The following is a 17,338-nucleotide window of genomic DNA, read 5'->3' as shown; positions in this document are numbered from 1 at the left end:
ATATTGTTTTCATATAATTTGGAAAAATATTAAATAAGGATTTTTTGTAGAAATAAAGCCAATGTAGCCAAGAATAGAAAGAATTAAGAAAATTGGGGGAAAACTTTCATGAGCAATCTCTCAGATAGGATGTGATTGCATTGGAATCCTGCTGTGATGAGCTGGTTGATTAAAAAAAAATGGAAAGACTTGGGCCTATCAAGAAAGATTCTATCCACCTCCAGAGAAAGAGATGACAAGTGGAAATATGCTTAGCATGGTCTTACATATATGTGTATGAGTGTATATGTATATGTGTGTATATATGTATACACACACACACACACACACACACATATATATATATATGTGCCTGTGTGTTTGTACACACATCTGTGTTTAATTGTAGTCTTCTTTAGGGTGGGGGCAGTGAGGAAAAAATAAAGTACAAATCACACAGCAAGAAACACAGGAAAACCTAGAAGAAAGCAAAGAAAAGCTGGGGAGCTATGAAAAGAGTATATAGTATTCATTAAATAGGTTTTCTTAAAATGGAAATTGATTGTTTTATATTGAATCCTCTCATATTCTGTTGTGTACATGGGAATTTTCTTTTTCTTTTCTTGTTTTGTATTTAAGTTTAAAATGAATTAAAAATTACCAAAAAGACCCTATATCTTTCTCTTTATTGGTGCCAAGGTTTGTATTTCTTATTTATCTGGAGGAATATCAGCAATAGGAGAACCTCAGGTCCTAGAGAGAGCTGTTTAGAGAACAAAGAAGTCAGTGCTATTGTTCATCAGTTTCAGATCTATTCATTTGGAAGCAACTTGCAAATAAAAATATTTACCATTTTTCACTACATAATCATCACAGATTTTGTGCCGAATGTTTTGCAAAAAAGTGGGATTGCATCCATTATGTGAAGCTTTTAAAAAAAATTGTGCTAGTATTACTTAAAAATCATTTGTTACTAAACTGTCTTTGGTGCAAGATTAGGATGCATGGAATACTCATGAGTATACATTAAAATTGGGAAGATGTAAGAGATCTAAACAAACCATGAAGGTTAGCTTTCAGAAATATACTGACAATGCACATGAGCTGAGAATTCTAGGCTCCAGGCTCTCAATGCACATGAGAAAAATGTGCATCCATATGTCACTAGTGAATACATTGCTGCTCTGTTTACCTTTAAGTGGCCTGATGAACAGAATTATACCATGAGATAATTGGGGAATGAAAGGTTATAAACAAATTTTTGGACTGAAAAAACAAGGCACAATGATTGTGCAGTGAAACACAGTAAATGTTCTCAAGTATTTCGCTTTCAAGAAAATTAAATTTCTCAAACTCCCTGCCAATACCTGTTGTAATAAAGGAAGCAAAGTTTCCTTTCAAGAATTGTACTGGTCTACTCAGTTTAAAATTTCAATTTAGAGGGACAGCTAGGTGGCACAGTGGATAGAGTACTGGTCCTGGAGTCAGGAGGACCTGAATTCAAATCTGACCTCAGACCAGACACTTGACACTAGCTGTATAACCCTGGGCAAGTCACTTAACCCCAACTGCCTCAAAAAAAAATGAGTGACACCATATAGTTCTGGGAACAAGACGCATGCCCTAGTGAGATCCTGGAGTACATACATGAAGCATTTTGGAATAGTAAAGTGAGCATAGATTTGAGAATCATAGAATTTGAGATTTGGAAGACATCTCAGTGCCACTTAGTCCTAACAATAAGGCATAGGGCCTAATCCTGCTTTCACCTCCTTGGATATGGTCAAGTTGCTTAAATTCTCTTAGGTTCAGTTTCTTCATCTGTAAAGTGAGGATGATAATAATATCTGCAGTGCCTACCATAAAGAGATTTTGTGAGGCTCAAATCAGTTTATGTACATTGTTTCGCAAACTTTAAAGCCCTATATAAATGTTAGTTGTTATTATGATAAATATTTTTGTATATTTTGGAGAAAATGGGGTATAAACTAGATTCTAATATTTATTAGAAATCTAGAGCAAAAAATATTCAAGAGGAAAAAAATTACATACCCTAAGCATTTGCCTTAGATCCTACTAATATTTATAAGGTGAATCATCATTGTTACACATCCAGCAAATTTTACTCCAGAGAAAATTAAAGTTGAGGAGCCCAAGGTTCTTACAATTAACCTCTGCTCATCCTTTTGCAAACCCTTTTTCATTCCATCAGGAGTAATAACTTATCAATGGTCTCTCACAGTAGGATTTTCATGACTACAAAAATAATCTCAAGAATTCCCTGCTCATAGTATCCACAGAATCATAAAACCTCAGAGAACATCAAATTTCATCCTTGCCTGAACCATAATCTCCTCTACAATATTCCCTAGAAGAGATTATCTGTCTCTGCTACAAAGTTCTCAGAATGATGGAAACTAATTACTTCTTAGACAGCCCTACCCACTTTAAAACAGCCATCATTTTTAGGAGCTAATCATAGAACTATATAGATTTGGACCTGGAAAGAGACTTTGGAAGTCATCAAATCCAACTCCTTCATTTTACAGTGTAGGAATCAGGGTCCAGAGAGATTGAGTTTACAATTTTACAAAATTGTTTTACAAAAATCTAGCAAGCATATGAGGGAGGATTTAAACTCAAGACTTCTTGACTTCAGCTCCAGAACTCTGCCCAATACCACCAGTAGTGTCAAACTCAAATAAGATTGATCTGTGCCAGCCACATGTTGCCTTATAAAACAATAAATTAACATTATATTGTATTTTTATTACTTTATTCTGTTCTCTTCAGTCTTATTTAGTCATATCTGACTTTTCATAACCCCATTTGGGGTTTTCTTGGCAAAGATACTGGAATGGTTTGCCATTTCCTTCTCAAGCTCGTTTTACTGATGAGGACAGGAGTAAATGACGTGCTTAGGGTCTGAGGCCAGAGTTAAACTCAGAAAGGTGAGTCATCTTTACTCCAGACTTGGCACTCTCTCCGCTGCACCTACTAGCTGCTCCATATTTTATTAAACATTCCCAATTGCATTTTAATTTGATTCCAGCTGCACTCAGGTGTTTGTGGCATCTCTGCACTACACATAATACTTCTCAATATATCCTTATCCTTATTTAACCCAAACTGAGTAGTCAAGAATTCTCCATATCATTAAATAATTGAGAAATCTGTTATTCTCATTTCCTAAAGGATAAGAAAAGGGAGGAGCAAGGAGAAAAGAGAGGGGGGGAGAAGAAGTCATGCAAAATATGGCCAGAGAGAAGACAGGAAATGGGCAGGAATTAGGAACGGGATATATCTTCTCGTGCTCCCATTGCTGCTGTCATCACTGTGGCATCAAAGGAATTGACAGGAAAGAGGATGCCAAGATGTTAAGATAAAGACTCTATTGTGTTATAGAGAATTCACATGAAAAATATGAAGAATGATTTTTAGCAATTATGTTACTCAAGCAGAATTAGAGACACAATAACTTTGTTGTTTGACTCTCATTAGTCTGCATCCCTAATCTTTGATTCTTACAAATTTGTTTTTATTTCTGTTTCACCATTTGTTTTTTAGGAAAAAAACCCTCTAGAATGTTTATTCAATGAATTAGGGATTTGAATTTGTTATAAGGGAATTAAATACAGCCAAGATGGAAGCCAAGATGAATGATCTACAAAAGAAGAGTTATAGATTTTATTACTGCTGGGAGGCATTCCATGGCAGAAAATTGAGACTTTGGAACAACAAAAGAGATTTTGTTGATGCTATTTAATAGTTTCCTAAAAGCACAAAAACGCATGAATCTAGACCAATACCAAACCTAATGAGCCTGAGGCAGTCTTATTGGAGGAATAGTTCCTTGGAATAGCCTGACAGAGCCAGATGCTTCAAATACATGACGTTCTTTTGTTCATCTTACAGCAGGTTTGAAAGATAACCCTCCCTACCAAGGGGTAGACTTTTGACTAAGGAGAAAGTCACACCTGAAAAGAAATAAAAGGGGTGCTATCCACACACATATGAGATCAGGAACAGGAAATAGCTAGCTCTGCTTACAAAACTTCTTCCCTGTGCACTGGAAGAAGCATACTACCACCACTGCTTGATTTCTGTCAAGTTTATATATACCTCACCAAATTTTCAAATTCCTCATCATTTCTTCTTGAGAAAGAAAACACAGCTTTCATATTTTTCACATGCAAGCTTTCAAATATGTGAAGTCAAGTGCCATAGTCCCCCTTCCACCAGAAGTTTCTCCTTTTTATTTCCTAAACAACACAAATGACTCACTTGTTTCTTATGTAGTATGTTCTCTAGTTCCTTCATCATCTTGGTCAAACTCTCCTGCATGCACTCTAGTTTGTCTGTGCCCTTCCAAAAATATAGTACTCTAAATTGAACAAAGTATTATGAAAGTAGTCAAAATAGGACAGAGAGTGGCAGGAATTGCAAGACTTAAAAGCCTATAGATACAGGTCCTCTATGAAGACATTAGCTTCATCTGGGCCACCATATCACACTTCTGATTCATACTGAATTTAGAGCCAAGTAAAACCCCCATATTCATAGGAATTGGCCTCCAGCTACATTGTCCACTGTCTACCCTTGGAATTTGATTTTAGGAACTCAAATTTAGATTTCTCTCAATTAAAATTAATCTTCTTTGTTTTGGCCCATCATTCTAATCTGTTAAGACATTTTTGGGTCTTGATTGTCATCCATACCACCTATAATTTGATAAATATCATTTAGGCCTTCATACAATAAATGATTTAAAAAAAAATTCTGAACATCAAAGATCCAAGAACAAAACTTTGCGGTAATCCACTAATTAATCCCCATCTAATTCAACATTATCAAAAATAACATTGATAATTGTTTGGGTCCAGCCATCTAATTGTATAATTTTCTAGCCCACATCCTTCCCTCCCACATGGAATAGTCAAATACTTTCCTGATACTTAAGACTTTTGATTGATTGTGTTTCCATGTCTAGTTATCCTTTCAAGAAAAGAGATCAGCTTCACCTAGCATGAGAGGTATACATGAAGCCATGCTGATATCTTAATGATCACTGCCTCCCTTTCTAAATACACACATACTATCCCTTTAACAATACAGTATATTTTGAGAATTTTGTGAAGAACAGAACAGATTATTTTTTTGTTTTGGTTTGTTTTTTTTGCTATCTACTTTCTTCTCAGCCACGGTCATCTGGAATAGCTGGATTTCCCAACATCTATGGTCTTATAGCACAACCAGTTGTCTACATGGGCAGAGTTGGCCTGAGGTGAAAAGCACAGGCTTCATCTGGCCTAAGATTCTGAATTGTAAGAATATTCATTTTGGCTTAGACTGCAACTTGCTGTTTATTTACCTTTACTATACTTCTACTTGAGAACCGTAAAAAATAAATATATGATGCAAAGAGTAAAAATTTAACTTACATACTCAGCCTTTAACAATACAGATCAAATGAATTATAAAAAAAGGAAATAAAGAATATGCTTTGGTTGTTGTTTACTTCTAGACATGACCCAAATCCTGATATCTTTAGTTCTATTTTCCTTTCTTCTTTATGTCCTCTTCTGTTCTCTCCTAACTTATATTTGACTCTTTTCTTTCCTACTCTATCCATCATTTCTTTTATTTGGTTTTCCTTCTTATTTCTTCCTATTTTCCTCCCTCTTTTCTTTCCTTTCTCCTTCCTTCCACTTCACACCTTCCTACCTTTCTTTTTTCTTTCCTTCCTTCTTCCTTCCTTCCTCCCCATAAGCCACACTAATTGTTTCTCTATTGTTCAAAATACTTAATTCTTTTTTCTAATGACACCATTTCAGTGAAGAACATTACTATTTTATATTATATTTAATCATTCCTTAGGTTTGTTGAGTTTGAAACTTCAAGTAATTTTTAACAACTTCCACTTCTGTCATCTCCAAATCCAATGAGCTCCCAAACTACTTGTTTACCTTACTGATTCTTTCTTCTGCACATTTCCATGATTTGTCCCTTCCTTCCCATTCTCAATAGACTCAACCATGTATTTTTACCTTTAGTTTCTTCCATTTCAAAATATGTCCTGATCATTTTCAAGCATTAAAGTTTATCTAACTTATTTTCCTACTGAAGTCTATAATCTCTGTCACCTATAAGATTAAGCCCTAAATCCTCTCTATGAAATTCAAGATGTTCATATAACTAATAACCATTTTGTATTACAAATTCAGTATATCATTCATGTTGGTACTATCTTCACTGAGATAGATCCCAACACCTCTTTCTAAATAATTTTTAATTGTTCTTTAAAAAATCATCAACCTGGTAATAAACTTATACAAATTTACCTAGGTTGTCCTGAGACAACACGTATAAAGTCTATTATCTTTCCTGTACCTGAAACCTTTCCAGTTTGTGAGATCCTTTGTTCTGCTGCCAAAGGCTTTGGTAATCCAGGGTCATATTCATGCCAACATGAGTTATCAGAAGAAGATACTGATGCACAGCCAACTATGGATCTGTGCTTGGACCTATTTTCTTTATTTTTTTAAATCAATGTCTTAGATAAATACAAAAATAGTATACTTACCATACTTTAAAATGAAACAATAATGGTAGGAATAGCAATCAGTGGCAGCAGCTTCCAGAGCTTTATCAGCACACAGACAGTAAGGGCAACAGGAAACTGGTCATTAAAAGAGAAATGCAAATTAAAACAATTTTGAGGTACCTCCTCACACCTAGTAGATTGACCAATATAACAAAAAGAAAATGACATAAAACTCTTCAAAACTTGGTCATACAATAAAATTCAGTTTCTATATGTAAATTCATTAATTAACTTCCCTGATAAGAAAGTTCATAAGACAAATAAATTGATGCTATGGCAGAGGTGATGTTGGGTACTTGGGAGCTTTAATTAAATTATGATTAATTTTCTAATATTCACAGAAACTGGGCTTAACCCATATGTTTAATGTGTGGAGAAATCCTTTCTGAGGGAGAGAAATATTCATTTTTTGAAATATGAGAGTAGATGTTTTTGGGATATGTACTCATTTTTTTCTTAGGTGCTAATTCTTGAAAAATATTTTCAAAATACCAAAGATCAGAGGCTTCCCTTTTAAATTTGAGAAAGAAGTACAAGTCTAACTCACTAAACCTCTTTGACTTTGAATAACTTCTACCTTATTCTTTCAAATCACACCTGACTCTCCAAATAATAGGAAAGTGCACTGGCTCCAGAGTTCTACAACCTGGAATCCAATCACCTCTGACAGTTACTACCTATGTGAACCTGGACAAGTCACTTAACCTCCCTTGGTCATAGTTTCCTCATTTTTAAAATGAGTACTTTGAACTATATGGTCTTCAAGCTCTCTTGCAGATTCTGTGGAATTTTTACTTATGAACTTATGACTATCTTGTGGCTTAAATCACAAACTTTCTCAGCCACAGGGAAACAATCATAGTTAGACTGTTCCCAATATAACTAAATTAGTCTGTAGTTGCTAAAGGGAAAAATCAGGAACTGATTTTCTATTAGAAAAAACAATTGACTTTAAGACAACTCATCTTTTCCTATACCACTTGAAAGTAATTGATCATCTATGATGATTCATAATTTGAGTGGCTCCCTAGTAACATCAGGATCACATTTATGTAATTTAATGCTCATTTTGCTCTCCTAACATACTCTATATTCCAATTACTTTGGTCTATTTGCTATTACTCAAGCATGATGCTCCAACTTCTTTCTCTATACCTTTGTAATAACTGACCTCAGTTCTAGAATGATCTCCCTCCTCATTTTTGCCTTTCAGTTTCCTAGGTGCAGCTCAAATTTCACCTTTTGTTGATTCCCTCAATCGTTGGTGCCTTCTCCTCTGAAACTACTTCTCAGCTACTCCCTTAACTTGTATATGCCTAGTTATTTGCATGGTGTTTCCCCTATTATCTTGTGAGTGTCTTGAGGGCAGAAATTATTTCTGTCTTGTTGTATCCCCAGTGCTTAGCACCATGCCTAACATACAGTAAATGTTGGATAAATACTTGTTTATTGATTCACCCTCATTATCTTTTTTCTCAGATCACAATCAGAATTTGAAATTAAATTTTGTTTCTATCCTTCAACAAATTATACAATAAGGAAACATTCTTAAAGTCAAAAATCTCTGTCATGTGATTACTATATTACAAAGATTCTATTCAATTGATATGCTTTTGCAATCATACATATTTTGGAATTAGACTACTACCTGGCAATGCTATTTCATCAACAATCAATGATTTCATCATTACATCTCATTGGTTTTTTGATGGAGATCACAAGAAAGAGGAGACCTTGGAAGAGTTGTTCAGAAAATGAGTATTTCAGAGTTAATATATTATTGCATGAGTATAAAGTGGATCATTTGAAATATGCCAAAGATGATTCACTGCATTTGGAAGCTATTAGATTAATGATGCCAATGATTTTTGTTCTGTTTTCTTGCATAGTGCCATATTTGTGTAATAATAATTAGTGAGCCAGCTATGGAATAGAAGACCTAGACCCAAGGACTAACTCTGAAACATAGGTATATGACCATGGGAAAGTGACTTAACTTCTCAGTACCTGCAGGCAAACCTTTATGACTTTAAATTGCAGTTGAGTTCTAGATCTGTTTTGGTGGACAGAGTTTCCATACATTGAAACATCTACACTGATGAAATAATGTATACAGACCCCCCAAAAACAAACAAAATTATTAATAACCTTAGTGGTTGCCTTTCCACAATGTTTGTCACTGTGTTTCAATGATGGGGAAATTTGTAAAAGAATTTTGCTATCTAAAAATGACATAGCTTCCTTTTCCTGGTAGTCTCCTGATTCACAGCCTCATTGGATTTATAGCTAGAAATGAATATAGAGCCATTTAATCCAGGGATTCTAAACTTTTTGGGGGCAGGGGCATGCATCCCTTTGGCAGTATGGGTAAGCTGATAGAGTCCTGAGAATGACAATTTTAAATGCACAAAATAAAAAGAAAAACAATTATATTTAAATAGGGTTATCAAAAAAGTTAAACATGTCCTTGGCTCAGACATGGTAGTGCAATATAATCCCTACTCCTGGAAGGTTTGAGACCAGCGGATCACTTGAGTTTTGGAGTTCTGATCTGGACTCAGAATTCCAAGTAACGGGTGGAGCTAACTGGGTATCTTAGTTCAGTCTAGCACCAATATGCCAGGTACCCAGTACATAGCGGATGGCCACCAGGCTATGTAAGGAGGAGCAAATATCCCCACATTAGAAAAATAGGGCAGGTTAAACAAAGTTTCTATGCTGATTAGTACTGGAATTGGGGCAGTGAATTACAGCTGCACTTCCAGCCTGAACAAGTTAGAGATATCCAGCTTTAAAATAAATAAATGCATAAAGAGATAAATAAATAGAGAATGAACTAAATAAATGATACAAACACAAACAAACCAAAACCAAGTGCATGGTTAAGTAGGCTACATGAAATTGGCAGGAACATAGTATGTCAGGACCTCCAAATGGAACTTTCTTTTTGTGTGTGGCATTCTCATAAAATAAATTTTAGATACTTTGAAACTCCAAGGTATCTGTGATCTTATATATATGTACACTCCTTGAAATAATGTAATTTGTAATCTATCCATACCTGCCCATCCTATTTGCTCCTAGTCTATGTCTTCCTATGGGGTTCTGCCCAATTTCTTTAGAACCTAGAAACATTCCTCTAGAAACTTTGACATCGTGTGAATGGGTAAATAAATTAATTTATGAATGAAAATGCATTTATTAATCACTTAATATTTGCCAGGTATTTACTGTGGAGATATAAATACAAGTGATCAAATTAGTCCCTACTCTAAAGAAGCTTCCATTCTAATATGAGTAGAAAATCCATTCTTAAGCAGTGACTGGGAAGAGTATTTTTGTACAAGGAAGCTGCAAGCTTCAGAATGAAGTCACAGGTTCATTTATTAGTGTATTTCCAAGAATGACAGTGTTGATTTGATTAATGTTCTCAGAGGTAGTGTAAGAAAAATGAGTGGGGGAAAAAGGGGGAAGAGGGGAAGAAAAGAAATGAGAGAAGATAGCTTTGAAGTAGTATAGTAGGTCTGGCATCAAACCACATATGATGAATTGTCAATAATCACAATTGCAGGTTACCAAAGAAACCTGGAACACTTGGGACTACTCTCAATACATAACTGATCTAGTCTTTTCTTTTTTTTTTAATGGTTTTTGACTGGGAATTTGATAATCATCCTAAAATATAAATAATTCAAAATAGGAAAGGTAATTTCATATAAAACTATGAACCTCTGTTATGTAGATTTGTGAGTTTTTTTAAAGTAAATATATGTATGAAATTTTTTAAAAGCAGTAAAAATTATCCTATTTATGATATATCCAATTTCTTTGTTTTTCTTTGAATTAAAAGAAAAGTTTCATTGATGCTGTTTTGTGGTATGGATTGCTATTAACCATTTTTCTCCTCCTACAAGTAGAAACCCTCCTTTATAAGAAATAAGTATGATGAAATAAAATAAACCAACACATTCAATATGTCACAGAATGTCTTATTCTGCAACTCTAGTCCATCACTTCTTTCCTAAGAGGTGGGATATATTCATCTGCAATACTTTGAAATTAAGATCAATTGGGAATTTGGTCAAAGTTCTGAGGTCTTTTCCCTGTTTTTACCCTTGAAATGCAATTGAAGGTTTCGCCAAGACTTTTCAGAGTTCCTCTGCCTACTTCTGTCCAACTGTGTGCTAGTTTGGTTCTTGGGCACTTTGAGGATTACAAAATCCCTAGTTGATTCCAGCTAGTCATAAATGACAATGCTGAAGAGTGATTTGAACTGATGGAGAAACTCAATAAAACTTTAATAGGCAATGAACCATCCTTTTCTGTTCTATTTAGTTCCAGTTTATAGAGGGTGTTAAGTATATTGAGGGGGTTATATGGGTTTTCAAGGAAGACTAGTACCTGTGATATAAAGACTTGTCAGTCATTTTTCCGGGCTGTTCATTCACCTTTAGTGTCCTCCTGGCACTCAGCTCTCACCTGTGGCTCTAAGAAGCTAAAACACGTGCAGCAGCCACACCTAGTAAAACCATCTCAGCAGGCAGGCTAAACCAGGTTGATAGAAACTGATAGGCCTCAAACCCATAGGTGAGTTAAGTAGATGTCTATACCAAATATGTGAAGACTTCCCCCAGAGGAATTGGGTAGATGAGAACAATTTGTTCCAATGGCCATGAAGGCGGCTGAAGCAGGTGCTGTTGAGTGCTTAGAGCTTTGTCGGAGATTGAAGACACCAAGGTCATCCATGGCATCCAGGCCATCACCAGTCATCATGACTTTTGTCTTCCTAATGGACTTCAATAAGTCTGTAAGAGAGAGTGAAGCTGATGACTTTATGCAATCATTTAAACACACAAATTAAGACATCACCCAGTGATGTCATTGTTCTTCTTCAAAATGAAGGATGAACAAGTACACTGAGTATATTGTGAGAAGGGATTCACATGTTGATTGCTCACACATGGTACATATAATGAGGGAGCTTGTCTAGGTAAACTTTAGCTCTAACCTCTGGCTTACTCTCCACTTTAGCATTTCTTCTCTGAGAATAGTGAGCAAACATCAATATAAAGATGAATGTGTTCAGGTTTGAAGGTAACTTTGTGAGGTTGAGACATCAGAAGGTACTTAGGCAATCAAATGGATGTGAATGGAGGCAGATAAATGCTTTGAATCCAGGAGAAAAAGTCAAGAGAAGGAAACCAATTCCTGGCCTGAATTTTCAGGAAAAATGAACTTTGAAGGGAAAGTGAAGAGCTAAGGTAAAATAAGACAAAGTCTATTAATCCTTCAAATTGCATTTTTTTCATTGAGGTTTAAACCTCAACTTCTCTGGAAAATATAGCATTATAGTAGGTGTAAGTTAAGTTATTTTTATGCCTTTCTTTCAATACAATGTGTTTTGTTTTCAGAATTTTAATTGTGCATAGGAGATAGATATAAACATAGACATGGACATGGAGAGAGATAGAGACAGACAGACAGACAGAAACAGAGACACAGAGAGAAAGACAGAGACAGAGAGATGCATGTTTGTCCATGTCATAAATTAAGTACCTAAGTACCCACTTTAGGGAGACCCTAAACATGAATGAAAACTTAACTTTATAACACATATTCCCAAGGGATGGCAAGGGCAGAGTTACAATGAGTCAAAGCGCATGAGAAAGTATTATTGACTTTCTATGTGGCCAGGTTCTCTGCAGCATTAAACCCAATTCAAATCTCCTGTGTGGGGCCAGAGCAGAGTGATCTCTTAGTGGCATGGGACAGGGAATAGCATCCTTGGATCAGTAGTAGTTCTATTAGATGTCAATCCATAATATTCATTATTTCCTTTGTTACATCAAAATTCTGACATATTTAGATAATATATTAATCTAGTCCTAGTTTGATACTTATTTTATTTACTGTACTTTCCTAATACAACATGTGTTGCTATAAATATTCCTGTGTGTATCTGTGTGTTTATATACATACATATACACAGACATATATACATATATGTGTGTAAATATGTATATATATACATATACATATATATATATTTAATTTAGGAGTGCCTACTCAATAGTAGTGGCAGGCTATTGGGTATTATTAGTTATAAGATGTTTGACATTTGTTAAAATTCAATCTTATTTTATTTTCACATTTAAATTCTCTCCTACCTAGCTCTCTCCCACCTTCACACCCACTGAGAATTTAAGAAAAGCAAAACCCACTAGGAATATATATAGTCAAAAGGAAAACAAATTCTCACTTTGGAGCTCTTGGGCGATATAGGACTGATTAAGAGGTACAGTTTTAATAATTTAAAGTTACTGGGTAATGCTTGGATATGGATCCCCAGAATGTCATAGGTAAAGTGTATTAAGGCTCCTTTTTGGTGAATCCTCTTTAAGATGGCAGCAAGAAGATGGTGAAGAAATAGTGGAACCTTTGGACTTGACAGAATTATTCCTTTTTAAGCTCTTATTATTGACTTACTTGGGTCCCCATGGATAGTAACCTGGGAAGTCAAATCTATATACCTGTTCATCTGTAACCTTTGTGAATGTTTGTTTATTTCTGGGGGAAATGGTTTGCTTTATTAATTATTTGCCCCATTGATTCAATCTTGACAAATCATAAGCTTGCATTTGGGACCAATGTGTACCTGAGCTAAGTCATTGGGTCAAAGTTTATATACATTTTAGTGACTTTGGGAGTAAGTTACAATTTTTGTACAGATTGGTAAGAATAATGAATAACCTCTCCGACTGCTTATTTAAGCTCTGTCCTATCACATGTTCTCCTAGAATTATGACTTTTTTCTTCTTTTGACATCTTTTTCAGTCTAATATGTGCAAAGTGGGACCACAACACTTTTAATTCACTATGCTTTTATTAATAATTTGGAAAATACTTTCATATGGCTATTAATAAATTGCAGTTGTTCATTTGAGAACTGCTTGTTCATATATATTTGACCATTATCTATTGAGTAATGTTTTATGTATTATTTTTATATACTAGATATTAGAAATTTATCAGGTTATTTTTCCTTGAAGGTTAAAAAGGTTTCTTTTCTGAGCCCAACTGGATTTATTTTGCTTTTGAAGTTTTTCAACTTTATGGAATTGATGTTGTCTACTCTGTGTTTAGGATCACCTCTAACATTCTTAGAACATAAGACAACTTAGGAGGTCAGAAGGAAAGATCTGTGACATGAGGTAGAGACTAGCCAGGAGCCCTTAAGACAAAAATACCAGTGGTGGGAATAGGGGGTGGTGACAGAAGCAACAGGGAATTCATGACCTATTAAGCCAGAGGCCTCTGAGGGGCCTGGCAACTGGTTAGAAAGAAATTATAAGGAATCCTTGTATTATCACTGGACAAAGGAAAGGACACTGAATGGCACCTCCATTGTCTATATCCATTTCTGAGTCACAGTTCAAGGGCAGAGAAAAGCACTTTTGATCAAGAGTGAGAAGGGATCCTGAGGACCAGTATTATTTTTGTTCACAAGGGATCAAGGACAATATCACTTGTAGTCCTGAGGCAATAACGATCCAGAGCAGCAGTGTTGATTACAATCCCAAGGAATTAGGAACCATTCCTAGGTAAGGACTAGAGCATAGACCAGGAGAGCCATGACCACACCTCTTCCAAGAACATATCACCTTGGAAGTACTGAAAACTTCCATAACCCTAGAACTAGCTCTGAAAATGGTGGTGCAAAAAAGCCTAGCGCTTAGAATACTGCCCTCTACCCCTCAGGAAAGGAACAGAGACAACTTTAAGAAAAAGTTTAAAATCAAGAAATAGGGTGAAAAATGAGCAAACAAATGCAGAACCTGATCATAAAAACTTACTATACTGACAGGAAGGATCAAGACACAAACTTAGAAGACTATGAAGTCAAAATAGCTAAAAGCAAAGCTTCAAAGAAATATGTGAATTGAACACAAGCCAATAGAATATATTGGGAAGAGCTAAAATTTATATCCAAAATCAAAAAGAGTGGTAGAGGAAAAAATAGGTAAAGAAATTAGAAGGGAGAAAATTATGAGAAGACAATTTGCTAAAATAGGCCAAAAATACTGAAAAAAAACCACTTTATAAAACAGAATAGTCCAAATGAAAAATGAGATACAAAAACACTGAAGATAATCCTTTTTTGAAAATTAAAATCGGGCAAGTGGAATATAACGATTCCATGAGACAGCAACAATCAATAAAACAAACTCAAAAGAAGAAAAAAAAGAAGAAAATGTGAAATACCTCATCAGAAAAAATAACTGATCAGGAAAATAGATAGAGAGATAATATATGAATTATTGTATTACCTGAAAACCAGGATTAAAAAAGACCCTAGGCAACATATTTCAAGAAATTATCAAGGAAAATTGCCCTGGTATCCTAGAATCAGAAGGTAAAATGGAAATTGAAAGAATCCACCAATCACCACGTGAAGAAGAGCAAAAAATGAAAACTCCCAGAAATATTATAGTCAAATTTGAACTGTGTGCATGTGTGTACACACACACACATATACATACACACACAATCAAGTGTCTATAGAAGTATATCTCAACTGTGAAGTAGAAGGAGGAGGGAGGGAAGGGGATAACAGATTAATAGAAAAAATAAAATAACTCTCTCTTCTAAAAAACATTTGAACAAGCCATCAATGAACTCCATAAGAAAAAATTTCCCAGTACTGAATGACTTTACAAGTGAGTTCATCCAAACATTTAAAAAATAACGAGTTCCAGTACTAAATAAATTATTTGAAAAAAAACAAGTAAAGAAGGAATCTTACAAAATTCCATTTATGACACAAATATGGTTTTAATACCTAAGCCAGGGAGAGCAACAATCTACAAAGAAAACTATAGACAAATTTTCTTAATGAAAATTGATGGAAAAATTTTAAATAAAATACTAGCAAAGAGATTGCCGCAATATATCACAAAGATCATAGGCTCTGACCAGGTATGATTTATACCAAGAATGCAAGGGTGGTTTAATTTTTTTTTTTTTTTTTAGGGAAGAATAACTGATTTTATTGCATAAGACATAGCAGCTCTGTAGTAAAAAAAATAATTTTGAAAGGATATTTTAAAAAAATTTTTTTAAGGTTGACCAACCATTTTATTTCCCTCTGATCAGTTCAGGAATGTTGATGGGCAGATAGCTCTTTACATAGGCTTTGGAGGGGGTCTGGGGGCAGCACCAGCAGGTCTGAAGCGGGGTGGGGGTGTTCGATCCTTTCGTGCCTTCCGGGACCGATTCCTCACTACCTTGCTGTGGATCGCGCAGCTCGCACAGTAATGCAGTTTCACACATAGTTTGGGCAGCACATAGGAGTGGAAGACGCTGGCTTCGGAGATGTCCCTGACGGCCGCGGCTTCCACGATGTTGTGGATGACGAACTTCTTGATGGCCTTGTCCTTGGGCCCGCAGTGGGAGCAGTTGGTGCAGCGGATGGGCTGCACGTGCATACCCGATGGGCTGCAAGACCGCACCCGTTCTTCCTCCTCTTCTTGGTCATCTTGGAAGTCAGGAACTGAAAAAAAAGAAAGGATTTTTTTAAAAGTTTAATCCATGGTATCAATTTAGTTCCACATACAAAATGTTTCATAAAATTATACTTCATACTTTCATTTGAGTATCTCATTTAAATTTCCTGATTCAAGAAAAGGAAACCACACGTGGGTATGAACATAGCCAAAACATAAAACAGAATACCTACTTTTTACTATGACTTCCTAAAACAGTTCATAATTTTCTCAGCTGTATTGATTTAGAAAATGAATGACATTACATATTACAGTTAAAAATTATCTCCACCATATTTGCATAAACTAGGTCCTGGTGAATATATGTTTTAAAACAGCTTAAAGTCATCAAGAACTATTAACTAGTCAAGTAATATGCTAAGCTATAAGGAACCAGGAGGAAACAAAAAATTTCATATGCTTACATTTCTGTGGATGATCACAATTATGGGAAAGCAAGCCACATCAATCACTCTATCTAAAAGTATATGTCTAAGTTAAGCTGCCTAAAGGAAAAAGACACTCTATATGATGGGATAAAAAATAGAAATATGAATCTTATATGCCTCAATTGTAAAAATTTCATTTTAAGAAAGACAATGACCATTTTATAATTTATTTAAAACCTGCTCTGATTTGAAGAGTTGCAAAAGTTTATACATCATTATTGCTGGAAAGTTTGAAGACAGTTATAAACAGCAATGGTAATGAGTCAGAGTTATTTGCCCTTCATCTACTAATATGTAGTAAACTAATAATACACTGAGTTTTTTTAGTAGTTGATCATTCCTCCAAAATTAAGTCACATTGCAATGTTTATATAGCATGAAAAGCGATACCTCATTTAACCTGCATCATCAGAAAACACGCTATTCTTTATAAGTGAAACTATTTTCCAATAAAAAGTGCTTTTTAACAAAATGTATGAGACACTTCACCCATTGGCTTAAACAAAATGACATAGGTTCACAAAATAGTCTTATTACTTTATAGTCACATCTCTAATACTGATGGAGAGCTGACCTCCTTTTGGTAACTTATCAAAAATCAGTTACTGTTTTGTGCTGATAGAATGATGTTACCAAGATACAAATGACTTTTTATCCTTAAGTCTAATCTCTGCTATCAATTGTTATTTATTCAATTCTTATTCTTTCTATTCTGCTGTGTTTTCTTATATATAATTAGCTATATAAGGGCACCTCCTTTACAA

At 34.9% G+C, this 17,338-nt stretch overlaps 1 pseudogene; it reads right to left on the bottom strand.

Annotated features, from left to right (window-relative positions):
* Positions 1–15,708: 15,708 nt before the first annotated feature.
* LOC114024230 lies at positions 15,709–16,118 on the bottom strand (annotated as a pseudogene).
* Between the last annotated feature and the right edge of the window lie 1,220 nt (positions 16,119–17,338).

This window comes from Vombatus ursinus, unplaced genomic scaffold (assembly GCF_900497805.2).
Source record: "Vombatus ursinus unplaced genomic scaffold, bare-nosed wombat genome assembly UNPS02014820.1, whole genome shotgun sequence".
NCBI classification, from domain to species: Eukaryota; Metazoa; Chordata; class Mammalia; order Diprotodontia; family Vombatidae; genus Vombatus; species Vombatus ursinus.
This window is presented reverse-complemented; position numbering and strand designations above follow the sequence as displayed.